The sequence below is a fragment of the Scyliorhinus canicula genome, chromosome 17, assembly GCF_902713615.1.
Source record: "Scyliorhinus canicula chromosome 17, sScyCan1.1, whole genome shotgun sequence".
Lineage (NCBI taxonomy): Eukaryota > Metazoa > Chordata > Chondrichthyes > Carcharhiniformes > Scyliorhinidae > Scyliorhinus > Scyliorhinus canicula.
In genome coordinates, this window is record NC_052162.1 from 47,500,875 (window position 1) to 47,517,436 (window position 16,562).

Sequence of the window (16,562 nt, forward strand, 5' to 3'; positions counted from 1 at the left end):
ATGAAGCGTGCTGCTCATAATGTCCTCTCTTTGTCCCCACAGGAGAAGTTGCCACATAGGCGGGAAAGGGCCCAGCTGGGCAGCAGGGTGCTGGATAGCAGAGTCCTCACCCGTTATGAGAAACGGGCTCTGGAGGTCGCAGAGGTGACCGAGGACTGAGCCACAGAGGTGAGGATCCACCAACCCCCATCCAGATGACCTGTCTCAAGTGAGTTTTGCATGTCAGACAAGATAATCCCTCCCTTACACTGACCACATGTCCATTCTCCTGCAGGATCTCCATCTGTTAGTGCCAGCCCATCCTGGGTGACCCCCTGCCCTTCATCCCAAGAGAACACCTTGGAGGACAATCCAATCTTCTACCAGCATAGAGGCACACACCTTGGTAGATGACAGTAGTGGACAGGCTTCTGGAGCACGATCTCGTGAACAGCACACAGTGCAGATGCACATCAGGTGGAGGCAGGAACGTCCTGTGGAGACAGCAGTTGGAAGTCTGCTGGACCCGGTCAGATGCTGAGCCTCTAGACCAGGTTATTCCAGAGCTGATGCAGAAGCGAGGCTGCGGCCATATGATTCAGGATGGGATGACAGCGACACTCCAGCAGGTCCGTGGCTGGTTGGAGGGGTCCCTAAGGCTAGTGGCGCAAGAGATGGTGCCAGCAATGCGTGGCACCGAGGCAACCCTGCTAAAGTGGCGACCACAGTGGAAATGCTGCAGCACAATATCAGCATCATGAGTGGTGGTGCATGGCTCAGTCAGTGGTGGCCATGGCATCATGTCCCAGTCGCTGGGGGACACGTCCCAAATGCAGGTGGGCATTGCTGAGGCACTCCAGAGCGTGTTCCAGTTCCTGGGGGATATGTCCCAGATGCAGTAGTGCATTGCCAAGGCACTCCAGAGCGTGTTCCAGTTCCTGGGGAATATGTCCCAGATGCAGTAGTGCATTGCCAAGGCACTCCAGAGCGTGTTCCGGTCACAGAGAGGATCATCGTTGAGGGTGTTGAGACCTTGCAGACAATGGGAACCACCAGGACTGGCAGGGCACAGATGATGCAGGGACCTCTGGAGCTCACTACAGCTGCCCCTCCATCCAAAGGAGGGTGCATCGGAGGCTGACCTGGAGCCTTCTATCGGGGAGGCAAAGGCAGTCCCCAGCTCTCCAGAGTCCCCCACTCCTAACAATAGCGTGTCTCAAGTTCAGCGAGTAGAACAGGGTGGCTCGGCAAGGCATGTTCCACCGGCAGGTTGGCTGGGGCCCTGCATCCCCAGGCCCTCTAGAGGATACACATTAAGGGCATCAAAGGTGACAGGATGTGGAAAGCAGTAGACTGCCACCACCTCTGATGTGCATCCTGGGGACACATCTAGATGTAGCGGCAGAGCACGGAGGGATAGGAAGATCGAGGATCACTGAGAAGGCACTGGGAACGAGGGAGTGTTGTAGCACTGGTAGCTAGGGACAGATAGGGTTTCAATTATACACCATTAAAATAGCTTACACCTGAGACATATGAAACCTCTTGTCACGTTATTCTATACTACGGGCCAGCCTGCCTCCCCCTCACCTGCTGGTGCCCTCCCTTCGCCCTGTCTCCAGCTGCTGGGCAAAGTGGTCCTGGACCTGGGGCCTCCTGAGGCATATCACATGCAGGTGATGGGTGTAAGCGCGCAGTGAGCAGAAAGACAGGAGTCAGACTATAGCATAGATTGAGGAGCAATAGAGCTTTCCTGACAGTGGATTATCGTCACCCTCCTGCATTGTTTATTGGAACAGGGTGGCCGTTGCGGTGGTGGGAGGGGGGAGAGATTTGGTAGGTGGGGGAATGGTTGGGGGGTGTACAGGTCCGGGGGGGGGGAAGGGGGAATGCGTGGGAAGGGAACAGGGTTGTGCGATGATGGGTGAATCCTCATCCTATGAAAAGTGGGCAAGGATGAGGGCTTCCCCTGGTCCACCGAGCATGCTGGACCCTTGCTGCTGCCGCCAACAGTCCTCTAACCATTGTCCACAAATCCCTCCTGGTCTGGACCCTCGTGTACATCCTCCTCAGACAAGTCTGCATGTCCCTCCTCCGCCAACTCCAGCACATCACCCCGCTGCTGTGCCAGGTTGTGAAGGGCACAGCAGACCACCACAAGGAGGGCAACTTTCTGGGGGCTGTACTGCAGTGCACCACCAGAGGGGTCGAGGCATCAGAACCGTATTCTGAGCAGTCAGGTGCACGCTCAATGACAGTACGGGTGGCCACATGGTCTTCAGTATATCGGGTCTCCGCATCAGTCTCCGGCCTCCGTATTTGCGTCATCATCCAGGCCCTCAGTGGGTACCCTTTATCCCCCAAGAGCCAACCTATCATCCTGGGGTGTTCTTTGAAGATGCCAATGATCTTCGACTGATCCAAGATGTAGCTGTCATGAACGCTCACTGGAAAGTGTGCACACACGTGCATGATCTGGAGTTAGTGGTCGCACAAGAGTTGAATGTTCAGGGAGTGGAATCCCTTCGGTTAATGAAGGGCACTCTATGACGACCCATGAAGCCACCTGGGGTTGCCACGTCCCGATTCAAAATGGACACTCGCAAGGAGTGCAGGGAAAATTGGACAACACCAGAGAAAGCAAGCAGGTGCAAGGTTTCCTGTGTATTAAGTTGCAGAACCCAGACAGAACTGTTTATCACAGTTTATCATACGTTTATCACATGGTATTCCCTCTCATATGTTGTTGAAGCACTTTTAGCACTGACGATACTTTGCAGTATCGTGCAGACCATTCGTATGAAGAAATGGCAATGGAGAGCCCGCTGCTCTCGCACCCCAGTATACAGAATAAGATCCCCAATTTTGGTTTCCACCAGGCCCCCAAACCCCTTGACATGTAATAAAGTACATTGTTTTTTTTTGTTTGTGTGTCTTCGTTTGTGAATAAAGAAATGCGATCGTTTGGTGAATAAGAAATGTAAACTCTGCGTTTGACTGCCAAACCAGTGGAAAATTTGAATGCTGCTATTTTTGTAAAGTTAAGAAGTTAATATATTTTTGAATGGTTTAAGTGAGAATAGTTTACTGAGGATAGTTAGAGGTTCCAGTTTTTTGTAAAACTGTAATGCATGTCCTTAATGACATAGCGCCCCCATAGAGTTTTGATGATGTGTATTTAAAGTTGTTTAGTTAAAAATGTATTGCATAGTTAGGGTCAGAGTAGAGCCTAGAGATTAGTGCCCGCTTGGTCAGAGAACGAAGACATCGCAGTAATGTGATCCTTCACGCTTCACGTTGAGGATCACAAGGAGGGAGTGTAGCCACCTGGGGTGGCCACGTCCCGATTCAAAATGGCCACTCGCAAGGAGTGCAGGGAAAATTGGACAACACCAGAGAAAACAAGAAGGTGCAAGGTTTCTTGTGTATTAAGATTTGCAAAACCCAGACAGAACTGAAACCAATAGCCATTAACATATTAATTAGCTATCTCCAGGGACAAAAAGAAACATTGAAACAATCGAGACCAGGACAGACTCCCCGGCGCCAGTGGGAGCTAAAACAAAGGCAGGCCAACGGCCACATAGGGCCCGCCCCAACGATCAGGGAACAACTCCGGTATTGGAGAGAAATCAATAGGAACGATTGGGACATGGTCCAATAATTGGGACCAAGTCCGGGGTCCGCCCAGAAGGGCACAAAACCCCGGTGGACTATAAGATAGCATCCCCAAGTTCAGTTCACTCTCTTGGAAGCTCTTGGAAGAACTCTCACCTTGGTTTTGGCTCTCAGCACCGAGAGGCCCGCCAAGCACCAGCCAAGTAAGTCTAAGGTCAACGCACGCTACGAGATAGACACTCCTAGCTACTATTCCGTACCAGTTCGAAGCCAGCAGTACCAGAACCGGACAACGGCCATTGTTCCTCTGACTGGGTGGGCCACTCGAAGCTAAGTATTGGTTTTAGTAGCAGTTGTAGTTTAGCAATAGAGTTTATGCATGAGTAGTAATTGACTGTGTGTATAATAAATGTGTATTGATTTCAAACATACTAACTGGTGTATTGAGTCATTGATCAGTACTTGGCTTTGAACCCTGTGGTGGTATCAGAAAGATACCTGGCGACTCTTGAGCAAAGGTAATTAAAACAGAGCAATTTAAGGAAAGGCATAACGAGCAACACCCGGTGCATGCAAGGCAACATGGCGCCATCTATTACCCCCCGGACCTGGGGCATCCCGACGATGGCTGCGAATCCTGCTGCACTGGCATCTTGTTGGACTTAGTCCAGGTCAAAGTTTATGTAGCCTAATCCCCAGGCAGACAAGGAATCCGTGATTTCACAGATATTCTTGTGGGCTGTAGGTTCTGAAATGCCACACAAGTCCCCGCTCTAGACCTGAAATTAACCCGAAGCGTAGACGTTCAGGGCTGCGGTGACCTTTAAGGCTACCAGGAGCAGGTATCCTCTTCCTCCACATGGTGCCAAGTTCGCAAGGACATGGCACAGGTGCTGCACCATTGCCTTGTTGAGGCAGAGCCTCCTGCGACTGTTTACCATCTCCTCGAATGACCAACGACGCCTGTACTCCTTGGGACATGGTTGGCGTCCCCCTCTGGTTCCCTCCCTAGTCTGATGGACAGCCGAGCCCTCGGGGTGTGGCATGGCCTTGACCCTACTTGCACCGCCTTCTCTAGCGCCTGGCTGCCTGGACTGCCACCAGCACTACTGGAGAAGCTGCTGCAGGGTCTACAATATCATCATAATGTGCTATCTGTAAGGAATTGGAGTGGGTGAGAGACCGATAATCAGTTACGGCTTCCATCCTGGAACCCTCGGGTCCCCACACCTCCCCCACCCTACCACCCTTCAGTCAGGGTACCATCCCACAAGATAGTTGTGCTGGGGAAATCCCGTCCTACAGATGCATCCCCGGCCACAGCAGGCACTGGACCCCAGACCCCTACCGGGAACTTAACTTGGACTGGCCTCATGCTCCCTCCCCGATCCACACACACTCACCCTCTGGGTGCAGGGATATCCTTGGTGCTGAGGCCCAGCTCTATGGTGTTGACTGCTGCCTCTGTAGTTTGACGCCTCCAGTATCCAGGCAAAGTGTCTCGGCTAGGCAGTGACACTCGCCTGCGACATGGCACACCTACCCACGGAAGTGCTTGTGTAACTAAGAATGCCACTCCTCCAGTAGCAATAACCTTCAGTTGTGCAGCCAGAGGCCTTCACGATCAGAGAGTGTTAAAGTGACTTTCACCATATTGCTATGCGCAGGGCTCTCTCCTGGGGGTGTTCAGTGGGACAGACTGACAGGAGCAGAGGCTGTCTGTGTTATGGGTAGACACAATCCGGGGGTGGCCTTTTGGATCCACAGGCACTGAGCCCCTCACCCTGCAACCCATGGGTAACCCCCCCACTGATGGCACCATCCCCCCAGCTGGGCCCGTTCCTTTTCTGGGGGCTCTCCCCCCACCCCCCAGCACTGGGGGAGCAGTTCCTGTGCCCCTGGTCTGCCTGCCCGATTTCAAAGATGGCTACTCACCTCCTACGATCCCCTCAGCAGCCATTGCGCTAGCTTCGTGTTTTAAATAGGTGTGCTAAATGGCGCCCACATGACCACTCACTCAGAGCCAGTTAGATCACGGGAGGTTGTTAGATAGGGGTTCTTTCCTGTTAACGATATGGGGGTTGGCCTCAGTTGGTGTTAATTGGAACCTCGCCACCTTTAGGTGAGTTCTGGAACCCGCCAACGGGAGCGGGCTGGTTAGATCGGAAACCGGTCCTAGATTCCCATTTCAGCCTCTCCCGAGATCTAACCAGCTCCACGGATCCACACTGGGCGCAACATGACCGTTAGGTCACACCCTAAATCTTATCCAATTTAAGCTGAAGGATAACTATTCACTGGTGTGGTGGATTCAGGGGGACTATAACTGTATAATTGTAGATTGGATAATACCATGTGTCTTATTCTATACGTTAAAATATCTCATGGCACTGTTTGAAGAGGAGCAAAGTGTTCACCCAGTAACCTGGCCAACATTTATTGTACAAGCAACAGGACTAAAACATCTCTATTTATTTCATTATTGTTGGTGGGATTTTGCAGGGGGCAAATTCACTGCTGCACATGTTTAAACAGAACTGCAAAAGTACTTGATTGTCCGTAAGCACTTTGGGACGTCCAGAAGTTGTGAAAACCAAATTATTCTTTAAAATCTTGGGTAGCCTTGTCTTGCGCTTAGAAATCCTAAATAGCCAACAGGGCTCAGCTCCTTCAGCCTGCTGCAAAAAGTCTTATATATCTTCAGGTGTGCTAACACGCCTGAAGAAGCTCATTTTTTTTAAACTGTAAGTAAGTGCCATTCTTTGGGAGTCAGATTCAATTTGCTTAGAAATGTACATTTTCAGAGAGACAGATGACCAAACAAGACATTGGGGTGAATTATTTTCACTGGTTTCAGCGCATTAGTGACACTAGAACATCAATGGAAAGATATTTACCAAGGAAACTTGCTTTAAGCAATAGCTCCTTGTATACCTTTAAAGAACTTCCCCATTTGTTCCTTTTTTCTTTATTGCCTTTTCTATGATCTACCCACTGGGATTATTTGTATGCATGTGGCAGCCAGTCTTGATCATGTGTATATACTTTTCTTGAGGATCCAACTATTGTATCTGGGTCAGGTCGACCCAAATATATAAGACTTCTGCCAATTGATCAAGGCAAGCATTGGTTTACTGACTTCAATTGGAAATTATTTTCAATCCTTTTTCTCCTACCGAAAGCCACACTTGTTTTCTGACCATTAAAGGTTCCTAGCATCCCTCATGCCCTGCTCCTTCCTTGTCTTCCTCATTTCAAACAAGTGTGGCTTTCCCTCCTCGGAATTCCACTCCAAGTCATTATTTTTATGGAGGAGCAAGAAACAGTATAGATTGGAGAGAAAAATCAAGCAGTTTTCCAGACGAATGCAACTCAACAGATGAGTTGGCAAAGAATTTATAGCACAAGGAACTCTGCATTACTAGATGCTGGCTTTTCAAATCTGCGATTAGGCATCGTAATAAGCCACATGGAGTTCTCAGGTCACACTCCTGTCAGCACTGCCACTTTATTCAACATTGATGACTATATTGGACTTTCTTCCTAAATTCTGTAAAAGGCTCTTATGGGAGATTAAAGTCAAATGCAGCAGCCTCCCGGGACTCACCCGATTCGCCAGCAAGAAATCACACGGGTGTCTTTTAGTACTCCTTTTTAAAAACGTGAAGCTGGCGTAATGGTTTGCTGAGGGAAGTCAGGAGGTGAGTAGCCAATTCCATTTTCGGGCATGCAGCTCAAGGGCACCGGAGTTGCTGACCAGTGCTCGGGGTGAGGGTGGGGTACGCGTGGGGCACCCCTCGGGGGATCGGCCTTGGTCGAGGGGTTGAAGCGTTCTAGGTCGGGGCTCACCTCTGCGCTGGGGGATGGTGGATGACTGAGGGCGATGAGGTGTTTTGTGTCTGTGAGGCCTTCAATCCATCTTTAATATTGTGGAGGTCCATAACAGGGCCAGCTGCAGCCTTTCTGTCCCACCCAAACACTTCCAGGACGTAGCCTTCAATGCTGAAAGCACTCCCTTTGACAGTGAGAAGCCTGTAGCTGCACAGGTGAAGGCTATTGCAACATGACGAATTAGCCCTTGTTAGTTGTGATAGCACTTCACTCTCCTGAACTCTCAAGTGCCTACTGCAGGGTACAGGTGCCGTGCCTCAGAAGATGATAAATGCACAGCATCTCAAGGACACTTGAAGCCTGAACACTCCCTGAATTCTTGGAGCATCAGCATCATAGAGGCAGCTGCCGACCATCAAACGCTAAAGAGCAGGCCTTTCATAGACTATGCAGTGCAGAAGGAGGCCATTCGGCCCATTGAGTCTGAACCGGCTCTTGGAAAGAGCACCCTACCCAAGGTCAACACCTCCACCTTATCCTCATAACCCAGTAACCCCACCCAACACTAAGGGCAATTTTGGACACTAAGAGCAATTTATCATGGCCAATCCACCTAACCTGCACATCTTTGGACTGTGGGGGGAAACCGGAGCACCCGGAGGAAACCCACGCACACACGGGGAGGATGTGCAGACTCCACACAGACAGTGACCCAAGCTGGAATCGAACCTGGGACCCTGGAGCTGTGAAGCATTTGTGCTATCCACAAAGCCCACTGGAGATCCTCTTGTGACCAGAGGGTAAGTGTGCGGATCATGAGAGGGCCTGGAGCATGGCCTCCTTAATGTTCTTGGTAGAGCTCTGAGGTCTGGTGTCCAGGGGTTCTATGTGGCTGGGGTGAGTGTGCAGAGGCAAGGTTTGCAGCACAACTGGCTCACTGGATGGCATTCTGAGGAAGAGAGAAGGGGTATGGAAGTGTCTAACATCACCATAGTTTGCTGACAGTTGTCTGCTGGCTGGGGAGCTTCTGCCAGGTCTCGGGGGAGTAGTGGAGGCGTGGCCAGGAGGTGGCTGTGGGGTAGGGGTGGACGACATGGAAACACCATTGTTGCGGCCAGAAAGGCGGCCATGCAGCTGCGCACAACCGCTAACGGCTCACTGTGAACTTCGGGTCACTTAGGGTTGTATAGGTGTCCCCCCAGGCCATCCCTCTGTGTGCCACCTGGCCCTAGCTCACCCATCAGCTGTATGGCCCGCTGCAGCACAACCAGTGCCATCGTGTTGGCTGGGAGAAGTGTGGTGGGGAGTGTAAGTGTATAGTGGCTGCAGCTTGTTCGCCTCCGAGTGTCAATCACAAACCCGGCGAATCCGCACCGTTTCCCATTAGAACGATGTGTTCCACGTGACGCCGGTGGCTAGCCTCTTTTACAGTAGCGGAATCAGTCCAGGTGTGGCGCCAGTTTTGATGTTGTGAAAGTCCAACAAATTCTGTGTTGGCATCAACACTTAGTATCAGAAACGGAGAATCCCGCCGCAGGTTCTCACAGCTACTTGATTGCACTTCGTCCTGACTCGCTTCCGGCTCTCCAACCTCATCAGCTCCAATACATCCATTTGATGATTTCACCTTCAACACCAAGGGCTTCTGACATGTGCCTTCATTTTCTCCCCCAAACCAAGGATTCCCCTTTCCCGCACTTTTACTCTAATGAATAATTTACCACTAAATCGTGCCAAGTTTTACCTGGTGTTGCCTTGGTTCTTTCATCAGTAAAAATCACATTATATTTTGCACACTATTGTGGCTTGGAAAAATCAGGTTAGCTGTGGTATTATCAGATAAATGATCATGTTTTTTTGATGATAACCCAGATAATGAACACGATGGCTGAGTATTATATGATGGTTACTCCCTAGCTTCTTCATGTAAATAGCCACATAATAGACTTGTCTCTCATCTGTACGTCCTGCTCTTCTGTGGTTACTAATAATGTGACTGAGCTGTCTGCATTGGAAAACTTAAGAGACATCCTCAAATAAACTGTCTCTTTTATTCATTCTTGAAGAGCCTGTGTTGGTGTAACTCTGTCATATTTTAACATGTGAATCCCCTCCGGTGATTACTGATCATTCTTTAGTGGATAAAACGCGGCAGCAAAATGTGCTTTGGAATTGAACAGAGAATCCCACACATGGATCATCGGTACTAAGTCTAGATAACTCTAGCGGTAGCACAGTGGTTAGCACCAGATAACTCTTGAGGTAGCACAGTGGTTAGCACGTTGATTCACAGCCCCAGTGTCCCAGGTTCAATTCCTGGCTTGGGTCACAGTCTGTGCGGAGGTCTGCACGTTCTCCCCGTGTCTGTGTGGGTTTCCTCCGGGTGCTCCGGTTTCCTCCCACAGTCTAAAGATGTACTTGTGGGCATTCTGAATTCTCTCTCAGTGTACTCTTAATCTTTAGCTTGACTGAGATCTCCTTCATGCTTCCCAGCTCTCCATTAAAGACTATGGCATGTTTTTTTAACATCTTTGTTAGACCTACTTCAGACTTCGACATGAGATTGCCTCTGCCCGGGTCTCCCCATTAAGGCTGGATAATTACCTTAATGATGTGCAGGGACAAGTCCGCAGTCTGTTCGTGATGACCCCACCCTACATGGAACTACTTCTCTTGTATATGTTTTTAAGTGTTATCTTTGAGGGTTTCAAGGCGATATGTTAGAGTTTATCTTGTAAACAGTTTCTGGTAAAAAACCAAAACTGCTGCTCTAATGTCCAGCTGCATTTTCATTGGTCGCCTGTCCAGTAAGGAGTGACCCAGTAACGATTCGTTGTGCCCACAATGACCAGTACGTTCAACGACAGTTCATCATCTGACTGTGACTCTGGTCCTTTATCGTGCCCTTTTTGCATCACGTGCCTACTCTTCCCTCTATTTGGTTTTTCATTTGATGTCTTTGGATCCTGCTTTTTATAATTCTTGTTGAAACTTGTTTCTTTCTCCAATACGCATGTTCGATATGCCCTCTTTTTACCACAATTCTTGCATTTTGCACCTTCATGTCAGCAATCAGTTGCTGTGTGCCCAGTTTTTGCACATCGCTGACAATTTTGAACCTCTGTTGGTGTTCCGGTCTCAGCCGATATTTTATGGATTTTAATGTTCGGTTTAATTGTTGGGCTTCCTTAGCTTCTAGTTCCGTAGAGATTGCCTTCTAAAGCCTTCTTTGGGTCTAAGCTGCTCTCTGTTAACAGCCTTTTTTGGACAGCTTCACTTCTTAGTCCACACATAGGTCTGTCTCCAATGGTGTCATTCAAGACATCTCCAAATTCACAATGTTCAGCTAATTTCTTTAAAGTAGCTACGAACTGTGTGACTGATTCACCATCTTTTATGGAATCTGAACCCCTCGGCAATGGCCAAACTTTCGGTGAAGAAGTGGACCTGCAATATCTCCACCGTTTCACTATTTGAGCCTTGTTCGCATGAGTTTGCTGCTTTATCCCCATTGTACTCAGGGAAGCGAGGACTACAATGTCTGCCACAGTTTTGTTGCCTGGACAAAATATCAAATCTTTCAGTGTATGAGATCCAGCGTTTGGTGCGATCATCATACTGTCTCATGGTGCCAAAACCCCTGTCATTTTAATATGGGAAAGGGCTTGCAATAGCACAAATGAAAAGTTTTCCCCACTACCTCGTTTCTTTTTCTTTCAAACAAGCTAATCCTGAGCTCAGCCTGCTCCTTTTCTCCAGTCTCAATTAACATGTTACTTTATTTGTTATTCACAGTAGAGGGAGCACTTGAGCATTGATCCAGAATGTTCCGAGCAAAGCACATGGCACTCTCCCTTTTGATGTTGTTCAACTGAAATCTTGTTTAAATTTGTTTCTTTTGGTGGCTGCTGCTATTATTTGTACCCCTTTTCCCAAATTTGGTGTCGTGATGTTTTTATCTCCTTCATCCTTTTTGGATGGCTGCTCACCAATCGATAATTTTGTCTTACTCCACTGGATTTCTGCAGTTCTGTTTCAGGTGTTTGCAGTATGGATTCCAACCACCTCAACGCTCGTTTTCTTGTGGTGTTTTAAAAGGGAAGCTTGCAGGGCACAAAGGTACAAACAAACAAGGCTTTATTGGGGAAGGTGTTTCCACGCAGTCTGCTAGTGTAGACTCACTGTTAGCCCTGCCGATGATGTCATCAGTACATCATGTGATTGAACTCTTAAAGTGACCCTGCTCCCACCAGGAACACCATGAAAACACAACAGCTCTTACTTTCCTTTCCCTTCTGTTGGTGTCACACGTGGCCAGATCTTGGATACGTTCCTCATTTAGGCCTAGCTTTAACTATTATAACACATTTAAAGGATACATTTTGTTTGCTTAGGATGCAATGGCTCAGTGAGAACCATTTATCCATCTGGAATGTGCAATGGTGTTAAAGTGCAGATCATTATAGTCCAACTTAAATTATCCATTTTACTTCATATTTTAGTACTGACAAATTCGCGACAGCGCTGGCCCGCACCTGCGGGAAATGTTCACAGACCTCGCTAGCTAGGGGCACAACTGCCACCCACGTTAGCACAGGCCTCAATCTCGCTGATACCTAAGAAAGACAAAGACCAACGGAGTGTGGGTCATACAGACCCATATCTCTGCTGAACGCAGACGCCAAATACTGGCCAAAATCCTAGCCAAAGGCTAGAAGACTGTGTACCTGAGGTGGTCACAGAGGACCAGACGGGCTTCGTCAAAGGTAGACAGCTTACCGCGAACATCAGGCGCCTGCTGAACGTGATAATGACCCCCTCCGGGGAGAGAACACAAGAGGTGATCGTCTCCCGGACGCAGAAAAGGCCTTCGACAGAGTCGAATGGAAATACCTATAGAGGTACTGGAGCGGTTCGGGCTTGGAACAGGGTTCACCGCTTGGGTAAAGCTCCTATACAACGCTCCCATGGCGAGTGTACAGACCAACAATACCAACTCCCAATACTTCCAGCTGCACAGGGGCACCAGACAAGGATGCCCACTGTCCCCGCTGCTGTTCGCACTAGCAATCGAACCACTAGCAATCGCTGCTCAGGGCAGCAAAAAATTGGAGGGGGATCCGAAGGGGAGGTAGAGAGCACAGAGTCTCACTCTATGCGGATGATCTGCTCCTCTATATCTCGGACCCACAAAGCAGCATGGACGGAATCATAGCGCCTCCTGAAAGAGTTTGGAGCCTTCTCGGGCTACAAACTCAACATGAGCAAAAGTGAGATCTTCCCAGTACACCCCCAAGGTGGGGGGGGGGGGGGGGGGGGGGGGGGGGGGGCAGCACTAAAGGGGCTGCCGTTCAACAAGCCCGAAATAAATTCCGCTACCTGGGGATCCAAATAGCCCATGACTGGAAAGGGATCCACAAATGGAACCTCACCAGCCTGACGGATGAAGTTAAAAAAGGACCTGCAAAGATGGAACACACTCCGCTCTCCCTCGCGGGGAGAGTCCAGACAATCAAATGAACGTACTGCCCAGGTTCCTTTTCCTGTTTAGATCCATTCCGATCTACATCCCCAAGGCCTTTTTCAAAGCGCTGGACAAACATATCATGGTGTTCGTATGGGGGGGTATAAATGCTAGGATCCCAAAGAAGGTCATACAAAAACAAAATCAGGGGGGGGCTAGCCCTCCCGAATCTTACAATTCTACACTGGGCGGCAACAGCCCGAGCGAGTAAGGGGATGGATCCAGGAGCCAGAAGCCGAGTGGGTGCGTGCGGAGGAGGCCTCCTGCATGGGAACCTCCCTCCGGGCCCTCGCCACGGCAGCAACTCCCATCCCCACCCTAAAAACACTCCACCAGCCCAGTGGTGACAGCCACCCTCCAATCCTGGAACCAACTGCGGCAGCAATTTGGCCTGTACAAAATGTCGGACAAGGCTCCCATCTGCAACAACCATAGGTTCAAACCAGCACTGACTGACGCCACCTTCAAAAGGTGGAGGCAGGACGGGGGGACACTGACAGTCAGGGACCTACACACGGACGACAGGATCGCAACACTGGACGAACTGACAGAGAAATTTCAGCTAGCTGGGGGGAACGAGCTACGGTACCTGCAGCTCAAAAACTTCCTACGAAAGGAGACAAGGACGTACCCACAACCGCCACGACAGACACTACTGGAAGACCTACTGGACGCAAGTATCCTAGAGAAAGGGAACTGTAGTGACATGTATGACCAACTGGTAGATAGGGACGACACCGTACTGGACGCAACAAGAAGGAATGGGAGGACGACCTGGGGATGGAGATAGGGTGGGGACTCTGGAGCGAAGCACTGCATAGGGTCAACCTCCACCTCCACGTGCGCAAGGCTCAGCCTGACGCAACTAAAAGTGGTACATAGAGCCCACTTAACGAGAACCGTATGAGTAGGTTCTTTCCCGGAGGTGGAGGACAAATGTGAGCGGTGCCAGAGAGGCCCGGCCAACCACGCCCACATATTCTGGTCTTGCCCCAGACTTGTGGAGTACTGGACAGCCTTCTTCGAGGCTATGTCCAAAGTGGTGGGGGTGAGGGTGGAGCCATGCCCGCTAGTGGCGGTCTTCGGGGTTTCAGACCAGCCAGATCTATTCCTGGGGAGGAGGGGCGGACGCCCTTGCCTTTGCCTCCCTGATTGCCGCCGTAGAATCCTGTTTGGCTGGCGGTCAGCAGCACCACCCAGAGCTGCAGACTGGCTGTCCGACCTCTCGGAATCTCTCCAAATGGAGAGGAAAATCAAATTCGCCATCGAGGGTCGGACGACGGCTTCACAGAACGTGGGAGCCATTCATGCAACGTTCCGGGACTGTTTGTGGCCAACGTACATGAGGAAGAATAGTCGGGTGGCCAGGAACAGGGGAAAATGGACGGGAATCGGGGGAAGGTAGCCGGGGGGAAGGGGGGGGGGGGGCTACGGGCTCGGTCTGGGGGTTTGATGGCAAGCCAAGGCCCAAAACCAAACTATAAATAAATGCCTATAAACATGTGCCTCGGCCATATTGGGGAATGTAAAATATGTATGCTGGCTAAAGGGGGCGGCCACAATTATTGTTATGAAGATGCTTACCTGTAAATATTCATGTTAAATTTTTGTGTTTTCCTTTTTTTTCTCTCTCTCTAATAACTTGTAATTTGTCATATATAAAATATGAAAACTCAATAAAAAAACATTTATAAAAAATATTTTAGTACTGACTTATGTTTTGTCATTTTATCAAAATATAATGGGTCGTAACTTCTGTGGCATGGCAACCACAATCAGATTCCCATCCTGCTGCTAGTTACAATAAAATTAGGCTGCACTTACCTCACCCGACCTCCCGACTCAGGCCATGTCATGATCAGTCATGATCTCATTGAATGGTGGAGCAGACTCCATGGGCCGAATGGGTTACTTCTGTTCCAATTTCTTATAGCCTAATGGTGTAGTGCAGCAGGTTCCTGAGGCCATCTGTTGAGTGCAGGAGAGTTGAGGGTAGGGAACATTTGGCCCCTTTTTACAGCAGGAACTGCCGTAAAACAGGTAAGTTTAAAGCTCCAACCATATTAAGAAGCCAGGAAGGTAAATGTGTCAGGCAAGTGGGCAGGATATGGTGGCAGGGAGGAGGGTTGGTGTCCAGGGCCTCAAGGTGTGGGGTTGGGTGGTCAGTTGGGTGGGTGGCCAATGGTGAGGAAGGGGATGTGGTTTTGTTGGCCAGTGGAGGAGGAATTGGTGAATTGGGTGGCCAGTGAGGGTAGTCAGAGGGTTTTGTGGGGAGTTAGAAGAGTAAATAAGGGTTGGTGGGGCTGTCAGGGGGTGGGGTTGCTGATTGAGTGAGGGCCCTTGAGGGGTTTGGAGCGTGGTCGGGGGTAATGGTGTGGCAGTCGGGGGTGGGGGGGGGAGGGTTGTGTGATGTGGTGTGGTGGGGAGGCTAGTTGGAGCTCAGGGGTGTTCAAAAGTGGCCGGGGATTCCCTTGGGGTGTCAGGTGGGTACTCAGAGGAGGTGAGAGGGCTAGTGGAGATTGGTGTGTGGTTAGTTGGGGTGTCCATGAGGACTTAGGAGAACAATCAGGATTATAGTTACCCAGGAGTTAGAATTAATTTTAATTCAGACAGTCTCCCAGCTCTGAAGTGACCCAGGGCTAATTTGTGCATTCTCTTCCGCTGAAGCACACAGTTCAACCTGGGAGAAGTGGGGTAACTAATGAGGCAGAACACTGAACTTTAACTTTCAGATTCAGGTGACTGAGGTACAAGCTGTAATCTATCAAGGTGCTGAGGATCATCATTATGACCATATGATTGGCTATCCTGCTGATCAGTGAACCCACAGATCCAAGACCCAGTAGAATAGAGTCATTCTGAGTTGTATTGCAAGAGATGAGAACAGCAAATGTTGGAAATACTCAGTAGATCTGGCAGCATAAATTGATAGAGAAACATGTCATGAGGCTAGGTGTTTATATCTGAAAATATGGGGCTGGATTCTCCGATTTGGAGACTATGTCATCATGCCAGTTTGGGAACGAAATCTGGTGCAAAATGGCCACCAATTCCCCGTTTTGCTGGGGGCGAGCAGGACGGCAGCGTAGAGTACCCGGCTCTAGCTGCTGATAAGCCCTGGAGAAATACCGGGTCCATGGCCACGCATGCACACGACGGCGGCCTGCAGCACCAGGCCGTGCCTCATGGCAGAGGCCGCTCGTGGACCCGGCCCATGAAATAGTCCCTCCATTTGGCCGGCTTGCATGCCCCAGACCGCCCCACCACAGTGTCCCCAGCCCCGAATAATGTCCGCTCCTGCTCAACGAATGGCCCTTCCTCAACTGTGGTGGTGCTGGACTAAGTCTGCAGCCGCCACGCTGAGTTCCCGACGGATGAGACTACACGTCTCCCTCACAGCCGGGAACGTGGCTGGTCGGGGAGGGATCATCAGGGAGTGTGGATACCTGATACAGAGTATGCTGCTTGGAAGGGCGGAGCATTGCGATTTCAGCGTCAGCGACCAGAGAATCCAGCCCATGATTTTTTTTCAACTTCCAATTTTTTTGCAATTTGAAATGACACAGAACTAACTACTTAAAAATGCAAGGCCACCTTCCAAAGTGAAGGT